General features: G+C 38.8%; 1 pseudogene; it reads right to left on the bottom strand.

Annotated features, from left to right (window-relative positions):
* The window catches only part of LOC101646890, a 22,846-nt pseudogene extending 4,910 nt beyond the window's left edge, over window positions 1-17,936 (bottom strand).
* Window positions 17,937-18,795: the final 859 nt, after the last annotated feature.

Consider the following 18,795-nt stretch of genomic DNA (forward strand, 5'->3'; position numbering starts at 1 on the left):
ATATTATTATTATTTATTTACTTTGATCTGACTATTTTTTAATGGTATGAAATAGTATTGATTTATTTTTATTCCTTAAAGATAATTGCTGCAACATCATCTGCTTCTCATTTCTGAGCAGAATTGAGGAAAGAATAAATAGAATACTGCAGAGAAATATAAAGATGAATGTGATCTACAAATAAGTATGTAAAACCTTATTGGTTATCAAGAAACCAGGGAATGCTAATTTTGTACGTTTAACAGTGTTTGATACATACTTTAGTCCAGAGACCATGCTGCACTATAGGCAAAAAATGATAAAATTTAGGTGTCAATCCTGAGCAGTTTATAATTTGGTGATAGAAACAGCCCAGTGTTGTGACACTAATCTATGGTAACCCCAAAACACAAACCCACTGACACTCTTGGTGGTGACCCTATCTATGGTAACCGATAAACCAAATCAAAACAAAAACATCAAACCCATTGCCACCAAGTCGATTCCAATTCAATATCAGAAATCCTGATTTCTCAGACTAGGTCTTTCGGGAGAAAACAGCCTCATCTTTCTCCTGCAGAGCAGCTGCTGTGTTTCCACCGCTGACCTTTCAGTTTTGCAGCCAACACCCGGCCCCCAGCACCAGCAGGTCTCCCATTATCTGTGGTTAAGATCAGGCATAAAGGCAGAGTCAGGTGCTTGTGGAAGCTTGAGGCATCTCTTTTCTGGGAACAGATGAGCTCATCTTGAAGGACAAGTTGACTCTGCCTTAGGAGAATTTTGTAAAAAAAACAAAACAATAATACTGTAGGAACTTGCTCAGTCATTCATTTTGCCAGGGATCCTATGGTAGAGGTGACTTAAAGGACAGACCAACATTGTCAAGGCAGAACTGGAAGAAAGATCTTCTAAAAAGAGGCATAAACACAAATTGCATGTGCTGAATATTGAGGGGTATAGAGTAGTAATTCAGTGGAAATAAAGTTTTTAGACTGGACCTTGTGGCAACAGGTGAGACAGGGTCAGACTGTGTGCATTCTCTCTAGGTTATTGTGGATTGTAAGATTTTGTTTAGCAGTTCTTTGTGTTTGGAGAAGCAGTAATTTACGGCAGTGTCTGCTGGGGCTTCATGTTCATTGTGTTTTCAACTTGCACCATTACATTATACCTGATAAGAGAACTTAGTTTGAGAGTTCAGAAAAAAACAGTTACAATTTGTGCTTTTGTAACACAGTCATAGTCAGCCTTTCTCGGAATAAAACGACTTCCAGCCCATGGACTTGGCTCTATGGATATCATTAGTTAATTCAGAAAAAGCCTCCCTCACTGGTAGATGTTGCTTGTGAAGTTCCGCTGCTCGGTGCTTTCAACAGCCATAGTCAGCCCGTGGACTGACTATGTTCTTTACTGGAGCCCAGGTCTGCCGACATTTGTCGACGACTGTTGTCCGGAGTCTTAGGCCTCGCTCTGAACTTCAGTTCATTTGGCTGGACCTTTCCTCTTGACGGAATATTGCTAATCATTTTCTCTCTTGAGGCCTGGTTCTCAAGATTGTGTTCTCAATAACTGGCTGTGAGCCTCGTCCCAATGTGTTATTTTTTTTAAGATTCATATAATACAAGAGTATTTCCCAACAAAGAGTAAATTCACACCAAATGGTTTTTGCTGCCTTTGCAACATATACCCAATATGAAAAAATGCCTGGTCCAAACTTTCTAGCCAACCCCCACCCCCACCCCTTTCTTTTGAGATTGGTGGGGCAGACTGCTTTTTCCCTGGAGACTGTGGAGACTGTTTAAGCGTGGGATTCTACAGGCCAGCTCACTGCCCAGAGGAATCCACATGGTTTTCAAGGCTCTTTTCCAAATTCTTCCTTCTCCCTGGGGCTTTCACAGATCCTCCAGTAAGATAGAATTCTCCCCTCTTGCTTCCATGTTGTCATTGTCAATAGCTGCCCTCCAGTCTGCCTTTGACTCCTGGCAACACTCTCTAGAAAGGAGTAAATTGCAGCCTGGTCCTGGACCACTTCCCTGGTCAGCTGGAGGTCAGACCCCTGTGCTGCCCACCTGGTTTTCGTGAGTTGATGTTCGGCAGTACGTAGATCACCGGGCTTTTCTTTCTAGTCTTCGTCTGGAAGCGCGGATGAAATTCCTTCCACCATCAGAGCAGCACACAAACTTTCAAAGAGTATGGACAGGTGGCTGCTGTGCATGAAGATGCATTGATTGGGAATCAAAATGGAATTTCCTACCGGAAGATGAGAACTCAGTGAACTTCCACTGCTTCACTGTTTTCATGATCCATACTTCTAATTCTCTCAGGCTGTGAACCACTTTCTGTTGTCTGTTGTAGTTGTAATGCTTTCTTTTAAAATTGCTAGCAAAAGGATTGCAGTCATTGTTTATTGGTATAATTAATACCGAGTACAATAGCAACATTTTCACACTCACTGGCTCACTTAATTCTCCCAACTATCACGTAAAGTTTCTGTTTGGTTTCTTTTTTAGGGATGAAATAACTGAGTGAGGCTCACACATTTTTTTTTAACTGAAGTAAAGGATTGAGCTAGATTTTCCTGTCACATCACTTCTAAATGTAATACTTACCTTACTTATTTGTCACTGCTCACCTGCTGGGCTTCAGCATTTGGAAAAGATGCATATTTGACCTCACCTTTCTGCTGCCTTTCTTAGCAGGTGTACTGAGTCCATTTCAACGCATCGCAACCCTCTCTCTACAACCGAATGAAACACTGCTCATCCCACTCTGTGCTCAGGAGCGCTCCTGTGTTCGGACCCACTGGGGCAGCTTCTGTCAACCCATCGTATTGAGAACCTTTCTCTTCTTCACGCAGCACTTCTTCTTCGTCTTCTTTTTTTGTAATTTACAAATTTTATGTAAATTAAAAACCAAAAAAACAAATAGAAAGTCCACTTGTTTAATAGTGTCCAAAACAGTATGAGTAGATCCCAAAGTAAATAAAGCAGTATCACATGTGTTTACACCCCTGTGTAGTTAGGCATAGTAATTTGACAGCGCAAAAACAATAGAAAATGGAGCGGAATTTAGGGAGTGGGGAAGAGGGCAATCCCAAACCTTGCCTACCATGTTTATTCTTCTACACCGCGGATCGCTGCGTTGACTTCTCCACAGTGCAGGAGTTCAGTTGTATCTAAAACTGATCTGCTCGAGAATTGGGAGACTAGAAGTGACGGTCCATATCACGGTGCATTGTCATCCAACTCAGACAGCGGTGCAGCCACCAGCTGGTAATTCCGGGGGACTGTAAACAAGGCTTTCCCTTGAAGTTGAACCGGAAACAACTTCTTTTGTTCCTCAGGCTTTGTCGTATATGCAGGAATATGTAGACACTGGGGAGGTTCAAAATTTGTTCCCCACCTCTTACCAATGACCCAGTGTAGCAGGCATCCATCGTAACGACCTAGTATCTCTGTTCCTCAACGTTTTCGTCCTTCCACTTCATCGTCAGGATAAGTTCACCACCAGGTAATTTGAAGGAGGTTGTTCCTAGCTGCAGCAATAGCACATGGGGTCGCTGGTGTTCATATACAACCGGACCTCCTTCCACAGTTCTCCTAATACCAATTTTATCAACTCCCTCCCTTGTGTTGAAATCTGCCAGCCACAGAGCTGTCCTCATAGAGGGGCTCTTTTGTACCCAAAGTTTAATTGGTAAGTGGAGCCTGGGTGAGGGGCTTGAGCTGATGGATGTACTTGTTGCTCAGCTGACTGATGCCCTGAGGGCAATCGGTCTGTGAGCCATTGGGTGTTGGAACCACCCATGTACTGGCAAGCTAGGCTCCTAGCAGCTAGTGGAAGGTGGAGGCAGGGAAAATTCTCCCCAGACGGGTCGGGGTTATCTGTGTTCTACTGAGCCCACCACCACCTGCCGTTAACATGAGAGCTCAAGAGGAGACTCACCTTATTTTTTTTAACCAAGCTTAATGTCCTTCTCTAGACATTACTCCTTCCTGATAACATGTCCCAAATATGGGAGATGAAATCTCACCATCCTCACTTCCAAGGAACATCTGAATGTTGTTCTTCCACACAGATTTGTTCTCTCTCTCTCTCTCTCTCTCTCTCTCTCTTTTTTTCTCCCATGTCCTGGTGTATTTAATATTCTTTGCCAACACTGTAATTTGACTGCGTCATTTACTGGGTCTTCTGTACTCATTGCCCTGCTTTCACATGCCTATGAGATTAGAAGTGCCATGAAGTGGGTCAGGCACACCTTAGTTCTCAAAGTAGTACCTTTGTTTTAAAGAGGTCTTTTGCAGAAGATAAGATCAATAGTCAAGTTGATCTTAAAGATGAGCTCAAAGTGAGATTTCAGCCAGTGCCATCTGTCCAAACTGGCTTATCAGCTTGCAGTTGCTTAAGAGCTCAGCAAGATACAGAAGTCAATATGTGAAGTTGAATTTTAAATAAGAGCAAGTCTAAATATGTAAATATTGGTTTAAATCATTTATATAGAGTAGAGTAAGGCAAATCGGTAAGCATAAATAATTTATTATGGGTTCTTTTTGCTGTGTGATTAGAAGATAGGCAATTAAGAAATTACCTATTGCAGCAGTAATTATAGCAGGAAAAAAAGAAAGAAATTACAGTTGTTGCAGCAATACATCAACAGGGAGTTGCCAGAAACTCAAGCCAAAGTGAGAACTAGGATGTAGAATGAGGGAAAGCATTGCCCAGGCCAGATGGATCTTGGCTGAAAACAGAATACCCAAAAGGTGTTTAGCTGAGTTTTAGTGACTCTGCCAAGGCATTCAACCGTGTGGCTCATAACCAATTATGGATATGGCTTCATAGAATGGGAATTCCACAACACTATAATGTGCTTATGCAGAACCTGTACAGGGACCAAGAGGCAGTCATTTTCAACAGAACAAGGGGAGAGTGCATGGTTTAAAATCAGGGAAAGTGTGCTTTAGGGTTGTATTGTTTCCCCATATCTGGTGAGCAGAGCATCAGAGAAGCTGGACTTCATGAAGAGAAACAGGGCATCCGGCTTGGAAGAAGACCTGTTCACTCGCACTACGTAGGCATCCTGATTGCTGAAAGCCAAGAGGCCTTGGAGCACTCAATGACGAAGATTATAGACTACATTTGCTCTTCGTTATGGATTTCCTCTCCACAGGAAGAAAACAAAATTCCTCATCACTGGTCCAGTAAACACCAACATGAAAAACAAAAGCATATTGAAGCTGTCAAAGACTTCCTTCCTTCCTTCCTTCCTTCCTTCCTTCCTTCCTTCCTTCCTTCCTTCCTTCCTTCCTTCCTTCCTTCTCCACATCAGCAGCTGTGGAACAGCAGGCAAGAAATCAAATGGCATGTATAAAGCACTGGGAAAATCTGGGGAAGAAAAATTCTGTCAAGTGTTAAAAAACAAAGATACCACATTGAGGACAAAGGCGCAGCTGACCCGCGTCATGGGATTTTTCACGTGAAAGCTGGACAACAAGGAAGGAAGACTCAAGGAGACTTGATACCTTTAAATTGTGGTGTTGGCAAAGAATAGGAACTGTCTCAAGAAGGAGCAAATCTGGGTTGGAATAAATAGAACCAGGAGGCTCTTTAGACATGAAGACGATGACACTTCTTCTCCCTTACTTTGAACGTGTTATCAGGAGGCACTTGTTCCTCGAGAAAGGACATCCATGCTTGGTAAACTAGAAGGGGTCAGTGAAAAAAAGAAAGGCTTTCACTGAAATGAATTTATAGTGACTTTAACAAATGGGCTCACACGTGGCAACTGTGTTGCAGATGGTCCAGGATCGGCCGTGCTTTGTTTGCTCGTTCACAGGGTGGCTGTGAGTCAGCACTGACTGGACTGTACCGAGGGAAGGTCTCGGAGAATTTAGCTGTCTTTCTAGAGTGGATGATAGTTTACTTTCAAATGAAGCATTCTTCTACATTGATGTCTGCTTAGTTTTTCTTTACAGGATCTATGAAAGGTTTTTTTTCTTCTTTCTTTCTTTAAATAGGACTTCTTAGGAAGGACCTATTGTCCTCAGGGAAATTGTGAATCAAAGCATCACTGTCAGGAAAAGAAAGATCCCAGAAAGATTCTCCTTATTATATTACTGTCAACCAGGAGTATGTGTTGAAATAATTGCAAATGGAAAATTATTAGGTTGTTTATTTGGTCAATCAATATGTATTATGTTGTAGCCTCTACTGGGGACGGGCATAGGATAGACCTTCTTCAGAAACCCCTGATGAGCAAGGATAATGACTTATGATTTTCTCATGTGATATTAAGATGAATAATCCAAAAGCAACAATATTTATTTATGCACCATTTTCTTTTAAAATTCCTTTTTAAAAAGCTTTTTTATTGGGGATTGAGTGAAGATTTACAGAGCGGAACATCCATTTTTCACGTACAACATCTCACACCCATTTCTGTTGCAATTCATCCATTATAATCCCCTCTGTGTACTTCACTCCCTTCTGCCCTATGGCTCCTATTTCCATTCTCCTGTCTTTCCTGACCTCCTGAATTTTGCTGTTGGGTAAATGCTGCCTTTTTTATCCTAAGTGGTTGATTCTTGTAGCAATCAATTCCAGAGATGCAGGGTGACTAAGGGCTATAGTCAAGGGTTCCACCAGTCTCTTAGTTCCGTGTTCCATCTATATGAGCTATATGTTTTATTGTGTCAAATGAGACTTTATTTAGAGATTATCAGAACTTTTAAAGTAGCACACTTTCTACCTGTTCTGATTTTATTGCCACACCAACTTGAGTCTGAATCAGACATGCCGTTTCCTTATTGGATAATAGTGCGTAAGTTATGTAACCTTCAGAGCCTCTCTTCTCTCTCCTGTGTGTGTATGTATATGTGTATGTATGTGTGTATGCTCTCTCTAGCATGTGGAATTTGGATCCTAATAGCCCCATTTATTTTTTTCTCTATTCCCATAAAGTGGCTTAAAATCAATCATAAGAAACATATAACTTCATATTTTTCAGTTTCACCACTATAATTTCCCTGTAAAGTCCTTGAGGAGCTAGCTCCAGAAGCCATATAAAGACATTTGTGAAGTTGAAGAGTAAACATTGGACTGGAATTAGGAACTTCTGTGCTTGGTTTGCCACTTTGTTGCTCATCTCTTATTTCAAGGGGAATGGAGATGTTTTCACTTAATAATTACCTCATGACTTTTACTACTTGTTTATGCTTGAAAAGGCCACCATCTTTGCACTCAGTCTAAAAGGAATCGTCAACGCCCCTGACGTTCCATGTGGGTAATGAGAGCTGGTTATGTAATCGCAATGGTGCTGTGGCTTTCTTCTTAACTTAGCTAAGCAAGTGTGATTCTGCATGAAATCTTCCTTGCTGGCAAGCTTCTTCAGTGCCCGGGCCATTTTATAGCTGTCACATTTGGTTACCTCCTTGAGGTCATTTCAGGTGTCCAGTGCTGTTTACTCAGGTGACAGTAAATCCATGACTGTTGAATCTTCATTATTGATTAAACAAAGATGTCTTATGACAGTGTATATTTTCTTTGCTGTATTTTTCCTACTCAAAAGTGCAATAAAACTAGATATAAAACAGTACTTGGCTATAATGAAAATATATAACATGTATTCATTTCAATATTTCCTCATATGTCATTTCATTTGAGTACTGCCTTTATGAATATGTAAGCCTATGAAATCTGATTCTAGAAAAGTTGCTTCAAAAAAGATTCTCAAAATTCGGAAATTTAATTTTTGGTCTCACATTACTGAAAGTATTTGCTATTTGAAGGAATCAATGGTTAGGTGAATTATCATACCCAAATTTATTTGAACTTGCATAAATGAAGCTCTGGTGGCATAGTGGATATAGTGAGTTACAGGTTGGTTGGGCTGTTAACCTCAAGGTCAGGAGTTTGAAGCCACCAACCACTCCCTGGAGGGTCTTCATGAGTTGGAATAGTCAACCTGATGCCAGTGAGTTTGGCTATGGGTTTGTGTGTAATATGTATAGGGAGCCCTGCTTGTGGCGTCTGTTCCATTTTGGGCTACGAACTGCAAAAGTCAGAAAGTCCCACTCAGCCAGCGGGCTCCTCTTGAGAAAGATGAGGCTGTTTGCTCCCGTGAAGAATATACTGTCTCAGAAACCCTGTATTGGGTTGCCGTAAGTCAGAATCAACTTGGTGGCTGTGAGGGATGGGTATACAATGTGTGTGATAAGGGCAGGGGCTAACTTCTATCTAGTGTGTATAGTGGTGTTCAATAGCATAATGCTTATTTAAACATTGACTTCCCTTTATAGAAGTCTAGACGTGGTGATATAGTGGTTATGTATTGGGTTTGGATCTGCAAGATTGGCAGTTCGAAACCACCAGCAGCCCCTCCAGAGGAAGACTGAGCTTTCTACTCCTGAAAATAGTTAGCAATCTCAGAAACCCACGGGGGTCACTATGAGTCAGCATTGACTTGATGCCAGGGAGTTTGGGGGGTTTAGAGTGTGTATTCACTTGAAGCAAAACACAATTATCAAATACAAGGCATTATACCTAGTGCTTAATGTGCATTTGATTTTTATAACCATCTAAGTTACAGTAAATGCTGCAATGTTAGTTTACCACTGAAGAGATCCACAGAGGACGATGGGGATTTATCAAAAGAAGAGCTTTGGGTGGTGGCAGGGCAACAGTCTGTCCCCCCCCCCCCGCACTTCTAGTGCATTACCATCTCCACAGCATTGCAAAGATATTGGCTTACTTTTGTATAAATATTTTTTCCTTTGTAAAAGAAAGTGATTGTTAGTATTCCATACTAGGATATAAATTGATAAACAGCAAACTGAACTGAGCAGATGATAAACTCTTAATATGACAGGGACAATCCCTTCTCTATTGTTCTAAACTGTATGATTCAAGTTTGCTGACAGAAAAAAAAGCATTCAAGATTCAAAGTTTTTCAAGAATTTTTACATAATACAGCAAGGGTTAGGAATTAAAAGTTTTATTGTCTTTATGGTGCTGGATTACACCGAGACTAGCATAACTCTCAAGTATATTTTAGTAGTTATGATAGTAGACTATAATATTTTCTGAGTAACAGTTAAAAATGACTACTATAACCACTACTAATTTGAATTTAACCAAAATGCTGACTCCTAAGAAATCAAGTGTAAGCTCCCGGTATTACAGTTTTGGAGTGAAGTCAGACATTTTTAAAAGTTCTTTATTGTGAATTGGGTAAAGCTTTTCAGAGCAGCTCATCAGTTTTACATTGAACAAGTCATACACATTTTGTTTCAGCTTATCTATGACAATCCCCTGAATGCCCCATTACTTACCCTCCTTCCTCCCTCTGCCTCCTATTTCCATCCCACCTTCTTCCTTAACCCTTCTGATCTTTATCCTTGGGTAACTGCTCCCTGTTCCTCTTGAATGGTTGATTATTCTAAGGAGTTGCTAGGTCACTAATGTTATTGTACCTTATATATAAACTTGTCTATTATTTAAAGCCAAATATTTCTTGATCTTGGGCACATGTTAGTTGCTGAATCAGCAAAAATGTTAGCACGAAGGCTAATGAATTTCAGTTGATCGCTGTGTATGAAAATATTTTTAATGAATTTGTGGAGACTTGCTGAGGTTCTTGATTTATCCTTAGAATTAACTGAGTGACAAATCCCATGCACTTTTTGGGGCTTGGCATTATTTCCCTTACCTCATGTGGATTCCATCATTAATGATTTTCAGAAAGGAATTGCCCCTCTTCACTTAAGTAGCTTCGTTTTATCTGAAAACATTTTGTAAAATCAGCAGATACAGTGCCAAGAAAAATTTTGACTGGAAAAATAATGCAAAATGTTTGTATTTCATCATGGAATTTTAGCCATAAATAAGACCAATTTTAGATATCCTTAAAGTTAATTGGAAAGGTACCCTGGGGGGACAGTGTATGGGTTCAGTGCTGGACTGGTGACCTCAAGGTCAGTGGTTAGAATCCACCAGCTGCTCAGTGGGGAAAAGATGAGCCTGACTGTCCATAAAGATTTACTGCTCAAACCACATGGGGAAGGTCTACGCTGTCCTACAGTGTCCCCAGGAGATAGAATAGACTTGGTGGCACTATTTTTGTTTGTTAAAAGTTCAGTGAATTTAAAAGGCCACCCAATAGCTGATTCACTACCACCAGTCCAAAAATAAAAAGAAAGCCAAATATTGATCATTAAGCTGTTACCTACCCCACTACCACTGACTCAATTCTGACTCTTAACAACCCTGGCAAACCGAGTAGAACTGCCACTTTGGGTTTCCCAGGCTGGATGTGTCTACCGGAGCAGAATAAAGGCTCATCTTTTATCCTTGGTCAGCAGTGGAAATAACCAGCTGTTCATGGGAGAGAGGAGGCTTTCTACTCCTGGGATGAGACCGTTTTGGAAATCCACAGGGACGGTTCTATCCTGTGCTGTAGGGTGGTTATTGGTTATTAGTTGAAATCAACTTGATAGCAGTGAGTTTGCTTTGGTTTTTCCTCCTTGGACCTTCTGTTGACCGTCAAGTTAGCAGCCCAATGCATAACCCCTTCTGCCACCAGGGCTCCTTATCTATATCTGTCTGTCTGTCTGTCTGTCTGTCTACCTACCTACCTATCTTTAGGTGGTGGATATAATTTTATTCAATTATCAAAGGAAGCAGTATTCCCCCAACAACAAAGCTGTGACCCATAATAGGGATGTTGTAATGCCCAGGAACAAGCAGATTTGGGGGCCCTTACTAGAGGACCCTTACTCTTTTAGACCAGACCTCTTTTCTAAGAGACTTCACCTTATGTGACTCAGAAAGTGTACCAGGGCTCCTTTAAATTAATCCAATACTTCTATATTTTTTATTAAGGCACAGTTTACAAAAGGTATAATTTACCTGTTTTTTTTGGTGTATAGTTATGTAAGTTTTGACCCAGAGATGCAGTATATAACCATCATCACAGTCAAAATCTAGCAGTTTTTTACCCAGCATCACACTGAAGATGTAGAATATTTTTATGTTACCTTTAATGGAATTGCAAGAGATTTTAAATTAATTTGATGTATTTCCATCAGCTCATTCCTGTACAGTCACAGAAAGGAACATGTAAAGGGCAAAGTCGATAGGTTTAAGGTGTTTTCTTAAACTGTGTAGCATGCAGCGCCTGATGTTAGAGTTCCAACAGCTTTGTCTTTCCACTCAGTAGGGTCCTTGGTGTTATCGGATGTGCGTGACGCAGCACTTCTGAAAATCAGGTGCTCTACTATGTAGCTTGTAACTAAAATGGTTTAAAACCTACTCATGGCACAAAATGCAGTGAATAGTGTCCTTCTGTATTAACATTCAAGTAAATCAACTGTTTTGATTTTAGTGTTTCCTTTAATTGTCTTAAAATTTCTAACTTTGTACTTTTATTTGCTGAATAATGTTTATATCATATTTTATTACATTATATGTCATAATTTAGGCAGTTCTCTTATTGGGCATGCTTATGTTATATAATTACTGATTTCAGATTATTTTGTGGCAGTTTGGGTGTTTAGAAATTAAACTTTAAAAAACAAAATTTTCTGATACATACTTTCTCTGACAGATGGAATATAAAACAGACTTATATCTTCTGAATATTACTATCCATAAATCCCATTACCACCCATAACCCATTCTTTAATTCTCTTCTGAAGAACAAAACTATTTTGGAATATACCTTACATATAAAAGAAGAAAAAATTCTCCTTAGGCAAGTATCCAAAGTTAAGCTGCTTTTACTTATAAATAGAGTTAATAAAAGGTTTAGGATTATATGTTCTATCCCTTCAGGTTGAGATATGTATTAATGGATAATTCATTTTTTCTTCTTATTCAACTTTACTTTTAACTTTCATACATTAGGAAAATATATTAATTATTTTTAAAGATATTAATATTAATTTGACCTTTAAGATAAGTAAGGTTGTACATCTCAAATAAACTAGGCAATTATTTAATATGATATTTGACATTATTTTAAAGTGTGATTTTGAAAGGGTTTAAAATTGTTTATCCCTAAAAACTTAGATTTGAACAAATATTACTAGGAATTAAACGTATATCACAAGAATTTTACAGTTCTTTAAATATAAAATCTTAGTTTAATGTCCTGTGAATATTTTTTATATAAGTAATATACTTATATTTGGGTTATAATATAACATGATCAAGGTAATTCATAATACTGGAAGGATGCTAACTCTAAGTCTTACAAAAGTATTAATTACTTTCTTGGTATATATATATATTCTTTTTTGAGTATTTTTTCTCTTGGTATATTTTTACTGAGTGTTAATAATGTATTACTGAGTGTTACTTAATAATGTATTTAGATCCTTTAAAGATAGTTTTTGTATATAACATTGAATTAAAGTTATATAAAAGTCCAAGAATATACAAAGTTTATTTCTGTTGCAGGTACATTAATACTCTTCTATATTAAATTGATGAATAACTGATTCCTAACGGAAAGTTGTGCCACTATTTAAGTCCTGTAGAACCAAATGGTAAACTCAGTTACTTAGTGACTAGTAACATTTTTGTCGTCGTTATGGTTGGAATGTCATAATACTCTGAGACAGCATTATTGCTTTTTGAAGGGCTAGATTTGTAATTGTGGACTTTTTCACATTTAGCTTAGGCAACTAATCCTATAGAATTTCAGATTTTTTAATGTATAAATCTGATTTTATAGATGAAAAATCGTGATGCCTTAACTACCTAGAGACATTTTATAAGAAGTAGAACTTATAAAAGATTTGATAGTTAATAGTGAATTTCCTTTGTAGCTGGGCATGTATTTTTAAATGGCAAATAAATCTACACACCTTCTGTTGGGTTGTTCATGCTGTTGAGTCAGTTCTGACTCATAGTGACCTTACCTGCTGCCTAAAGCCTCCTTACAGCTCTTAGGTTTGAGTCCATTGCTGCAGGCACGGGTCAGTCCGTCTTGTTGAGGGTCTTCTTTTTCACTGCCCCTCTATTTTAACAAGCAGGATGTTTCTCTGGGAACTGGCTTCTCCTGATAACTCTTGCTCCCCTTACCTCTATGGAGCATTCTGCCTATACTTCTTCCAAGACAGATTTGTTTGTTCTTTTGGAAGTCCCTAGTACTTTCAATATTCTTTGCCAATACAATAACTCAAATCCATCAATTTTTCTACAGTTTTCCTTTTCTTTTTATCTCCCCCCCCAACAGTTTTATTTGCACATAATTTACCAGCCATATAATTCAGCAAGTCAATAGTTCAATCGTTCAGTCATTGAACAGTCACCACATCAATTGTTGAGCCCCCCTCCCCCCATTAGATAAATTGCCTTTAACATGAGTTGTACAGTCAATCAGTTCTAGGGCTCCCTCCCCCATACCACCTTCAGTATTTACTCCCCAAATCTCCTTTTCCTCCTGTAGCTCACTCCCCACCCCTGCATTACATTGTGTCAGTTCTTCTGCATAACCCATTGTGTCAGTTCTTCTTATTATGCATCCACTCCTCCTGTGCTTCACAGCTGGGAAACCCAACAGAAAACAATAAAAAGCAAAATCACATTAAGTTGTTAAGGCTAACATCATAATAGTATAAAGATAAAAATACAAATAATGTGTAAGAAGGAAGAGACTCCTGTGATAGGTAACTTTATTGTGCCAACCTGGCCAATAGACACATGTGGGATTAATGAGGTTGCAGTTTAATTGAAGGGCAAAGAGATAAGTGGCTCAGTGAGCATCATCACCTATCCATTTCTTGCTCTAATGATCAGACCAGCAAGTGGTTGCCTTAGCTCGTTCTCTGCCTCAACTTGCAAGCTACGCTACCATAGGACACCCAACCTATGGACTATGTCACTGTAGTTTATGGTTCTTTTGACACCTGCTTTGCCACACTGCTGGTGTGTACAGCAAGGTGAGTAACATTGATTCCTGATCATTCTGATTAGAATGTTAAAATAGACTACTGGTTTATCTTTCAACTATATGACATTCTATAGAAGGTGGGAATGGATTGCTGAAGTTAATTATTGTCTCAAAATTCATAAAACTTAAACATTCATTTTATTTATATGAAAGGAGCCCCAGTGACTAGGTGCTTAAGCACTTGATTACTAATAAAAAAATTTGATAGATTGAACCACCCCACTCCACGCCCCCACTTCTTTGTGGAGAAAGAGGTGACCATCTGCCTTCCTAGAGATTCCAACCTTAGAAACCCTATGAAGTCTGCCATATAGGGTCACTGTGAGGTGAAATCCACTCAATTACTTAAATTTTTTTTAACTTATAAGTTAGTAACATACATACTATTTAGATGAGAATAGGAATATTAAGCCACTTCGTGTATTGGTAGTTTTTGAAAGTGACATATGTTAGGAGTTAATGGCTTACTGATTGTCCAATTCTTCTTGATATGCTGTAACTAGCAAATTGTGTGATTTGTGTATTATGTGTGAATAAAACTGTTAAGTAAAAAAAGAACAAATGAGAAAAATGAAAGTACTTGCTTAGTGCTGTCCTCTAACGTACATTGAGAGTATTCAGTGAATGTTGTAGAAAATACCACATTGTTTAGTTGTATAAAGCAACATTGTTCTTACTTTTTAAGAATCTGTGAGTGGGGCAACAAACTATTTTTAGTTGAAACAACTTAATGTTATAGTGGTCTTTTTTTAGATGGGATGTGGAAAAGACTAAACATATTATGAAATTTTGTATTATTAAACAAAATTTTAAATATTATACAGTTTTATAGCCTTCTTATTTTTTCAAAGTACTTAAAATCCTTTTAAATCTTTGAAAACATACTGAACTGATACTGGGCCTTGAGAAATTGAACTGAGAACAAGGAAGTAAGTAGATTATAAAATCAGATGAGTCCAAACAGGCTGCAGAGAGTTCAAGCCTATTTACCTGAAGGGTAAACTAGCACATCCTTTCTTAAGCCTTACCGGATATTATTTAACATGTAATTTTAACAGATTTGGTCTACTTCAGTTCCAAACCTGAGGCAGAGGCTAGAAGCAGTGATTTGAAATAATGGAAGGCCACGGTGGACCCCTGATGGTGCCATGGTTAAGTGCTTGGCAGCTGACTAAAAGACTGGCTGTTTGAAAGCCACTCTGGGATGCGGATTCTGTGCATGAAAAGACCTAGTGATCCACTCCTTTAGTAATCCCAGTATAGAAAACTTCATGGGAGAAATTGTACTCTATGATAGTAGGTCTTATGAGTCAGAATCAACTTGACAGCACACAACTATATTTTGACATAAAACTATAAAAATAGCAAGTAGGGAAACAGAGAGGGGGAAAATGGAAAAACAACTAGAGATGTCAAGAACTGTTGAGAACCTTATCAGTGGATCCCAAGATGTAATTTCGTCCAACACGAACATAGCATTGCGCCATGCTTTTTCATGAATGTCACTGTGAAGACCAAAACCAAAATTGAGAAGTGTGCTGATTTGTGGATTAAAGCAGGAATTCCAGAATGACTTACCAGTAAAAATCTATTCATATATCAACACATTCAAGGAAAAGCCATGCTCAAGGTGATATAATTTGCTAAGTGGTAGAACCAGGAGTCAAAGTCGGTTTTATAGTGCAGTAAGTTAGTTATTACCTTTCACTGAGTAGTCAGTTATTTCCCTTACAACTTGAAATTTTGGCAGGTTGAAACCACTAGCCAATCTGTGTCAGAAAGATGAGGCATTCAACTCCCATAAAGATTTATAGTCTCAGAAACCAGTAGAGGCAGTTCTCATCTGTTCTATAGCATTGCTGTGAGTCAAAATCAAGCCTGTAGCAGTGAGTTTCGAAACTGTTCTGGGCTCATCCACCTAGTCCCATCTCCTACTGGTATGAGAAACTCCTCTCATGCTGAGCAGGCTCCAAGGCAGACGACTCCATCACCTTTGCTACCAGTCTGGGTCCCTGACAGTATGGTTGTCTGTTCTTCTGGTCGGTGGTCTGTTTTTGAGCACCTTGTCAGGGTCCCTTTGGCTTAGTACCAAGGGAAACAGGTCAAAGATCATCTGGAAATCTCGTGTTCATTCTTCTCAATAAACTAGCATACTTGACCTCTAGAACAGAGTACTAGGATACTTGTACCCTTTTCCTCTTAAAGGCAGTTTTTATTTTGATATGTTAGAAAGCACTGTGCATTGTATCAAAGTAAGGCTTCAATAAATCATTACTTAAAACAAATTCCAGATTGTGTTAAAATACAGTCAAACCTGTGCAAACTGGAACCTATGTAAGGCCGAAACTTGTCAGAGAGAAAAACTCAGATACTTACCACTAAAAGCAATACCAAAGTGACGAGGTCAAAGGCTTTCTGTGAGAGCCAAACGCACATGGCAGTCCTAAGGGATATCTAGGATGGTGAGAAATTTTTTCTTTGTTCACTGAAGATAGATGTGGGTCCTCATAATTTCTGCTTTACAGTTCTGTTGCATTTTTATGGATTTATAAATAGTTTTTCCCTCTAGAGAGAAAGCACGGAATCTAAATCTTCAGGCGTTGGATAATTCTTATCTTTAAAAAATGAGGAAAACATTGAAATCTAGAAACAAAAACATTGATTTAACTGGCTAAAGCAGTATGTATAGTAAGCTAAGAGAAAGCATTATGGTTAATCTGACATATTATCAGCTTTATCATTGAAATCAGGAATGAGTTAAAGATGACCACTACTACCATTATTGTATGCATAAGCTTTTTTTCTACCTCAAAAATATTAGGTAATGCATCTAAATAGGAAATGGCAACGAGAGTTATATACCGTGTATACTTGAATATAAGCTGAGTTTTTCAGCACATTTTTAATGCAGTTTCTGTGGTAAAATGAGGTGCCTCAGTGGATATTCGGGTCAGCTTATATCCGAGTATATACTGTCGATTTCAAAGCGTCTTTTTCTCTCTTTTTAAATGAACCCCCAAACATAAGTTAAAATAATCAAAGAATAATGTTGAAAATCAATGAAAAGGCTTAGGAAGTTGTCAAATATAACAACCATGAAAATGGTAATGTCTGTATCTTGGCCTTTTCACCCACTGTTGGTCACTCTCTCTCATCTGGCTGATCACTGGAGGCTACAGGGAATGAGGGGTGAACTATAAAGTGACTCAATGGTGCCAGAAAGAAAATATTACAACTTCTATATGTAATATTCAACATGGAGGGACGATAAACTCGATTGATATTTACAATATGGATAGGCACCCGGGACCTCACTGACACTATTGATCAGACAGTTCACATGTAGTGTTGGAGTCACGCAGAGGAAAGAAAGGTTAATGCATCATATGCTGAGTTCCTCTTGCAGGCCTCACTTGTGTATAGTTTAGCACATTGCAGTTTACATGTGCTTGTAAGTGTTATGAACATATTATTTATAGACTGATCTTACTACTGATAGGTGATTTCAAGACGTGCAAAGAAAACATGTTGGATGTATTAAAAATATAAAAAATGCAGACGGTAAACATAAAATAATAAAATCGACAGTTATTTTAGTATAAGCTTTTTTATATCTTTTAAGAATTAATCAGATCTAAGAAATGGGTCTCCACAAGCCATGTTATCAGACTATTTGAGATACAGATTTTTATCAGCTTTTATTAACAACACACTTTTAGTAAAATGTTTGTTTCATAGTATCATATTTTCTATTGTTAAATGTTTCCATGAATATCACATGCTATGCATGGTTGTAAGTTGTTGGACTCACTTTTTTTTCTGCTGCTGATAGAGCTGATTGATCAGATAAGGGTGGTGATTGTTGCTCTGGATTATTCTTCCTCTGGTCTTGCTTTCTTTTAGTCCACTCTCCATATTGCAGCCAAGGAAGACACTTAGAAGTGCAACGCTGGTTGTGCCACTTTCTGTTTTACGCTCAGGGCCGGTGTCAGTCCTGTGAGATGCCATCATGGGAAGGTACTGCTTCCCTCTTCGGCCTTGACCTGCCCCATCCCTGCCCCTAAAGGATCTTTCTGGCAGCCATCTTTGGCTAGACGACTTCTGTATCTTCATTTTCTGAGTCTTGATTTTTTTCTTCTTCTAATTTTCTTAGTCTTTCTTATTTTACGCTGTCTGTTGACCTCCGTTACTTCTTTCAGTAAACCGTTTCTGCTTCAACCCAGGGTGTAGAGTAGTGGTCTCAAGCCTTATCTAAATCCATGATAAGGAATGCGAATCACAGTGAGGATAAAGCAGATTCCTATGAGGTCAGACTTTCCTACTCTTCCACCGTTTCTGATACCTGCCATCCTCCCAACAATAAACCCTAATTCGCTCTTGGGTTCTGTACTTGGTCGCAGTGGCCACACACAACTCACAGGCTGTTTTTCTGTTTATTTGGGAAGCAACAGGCTGCAAACTCATGCTGTCAAGTTGATTCCAACTCATAGCCTCCCTGTCAGACAAAGTATCTGCCCCAGGGCTACAAATCTTTCCAGAAACAGACCACCACATCTTCCTCTCACCGAGCAGCAGGTGCGTTCAAATCACCATCCTTTGGGTTGGTAGACAGACACTTAAGTCACTGTGCTCTCAGGGTTCCTTTATTATGGTGTTGGCATATACACCATGGAACTGCCAGGACTGCCAGAGAACAAGCAAGTCTGTCTTGGAAGAGGAGCAGTCAGAATTCTCTTTAGAAGCAAGAATGTTCAGACTATTCATTTCCTGTACTTTGGACATATTATCAGTACAGATCAGTCTCTAGAAAAGGATGTCATAGTTGGTAATGTCGAGGATCAGAGAGAAAGAGGAAGACCTTTAAAGG

The sequence above is a fragment of the Echinops telfairi genome, unplaced genomic scaffold, assembly GCF_000313985.2.
Source record: "Echinops telfairi isolate 266 unplaced genomic scaffold, ASM31398v2 ScPeMD7_4;HRSCAF=17, whole genome shotgun sequence".
In the NCBI taxonomy this organism is placed as follows: Eukaryota; Metazoa; Chordata; class Mammalia; order Afrosoricida; family Tenrecidae; genus Echinops; species Echinops telfairi.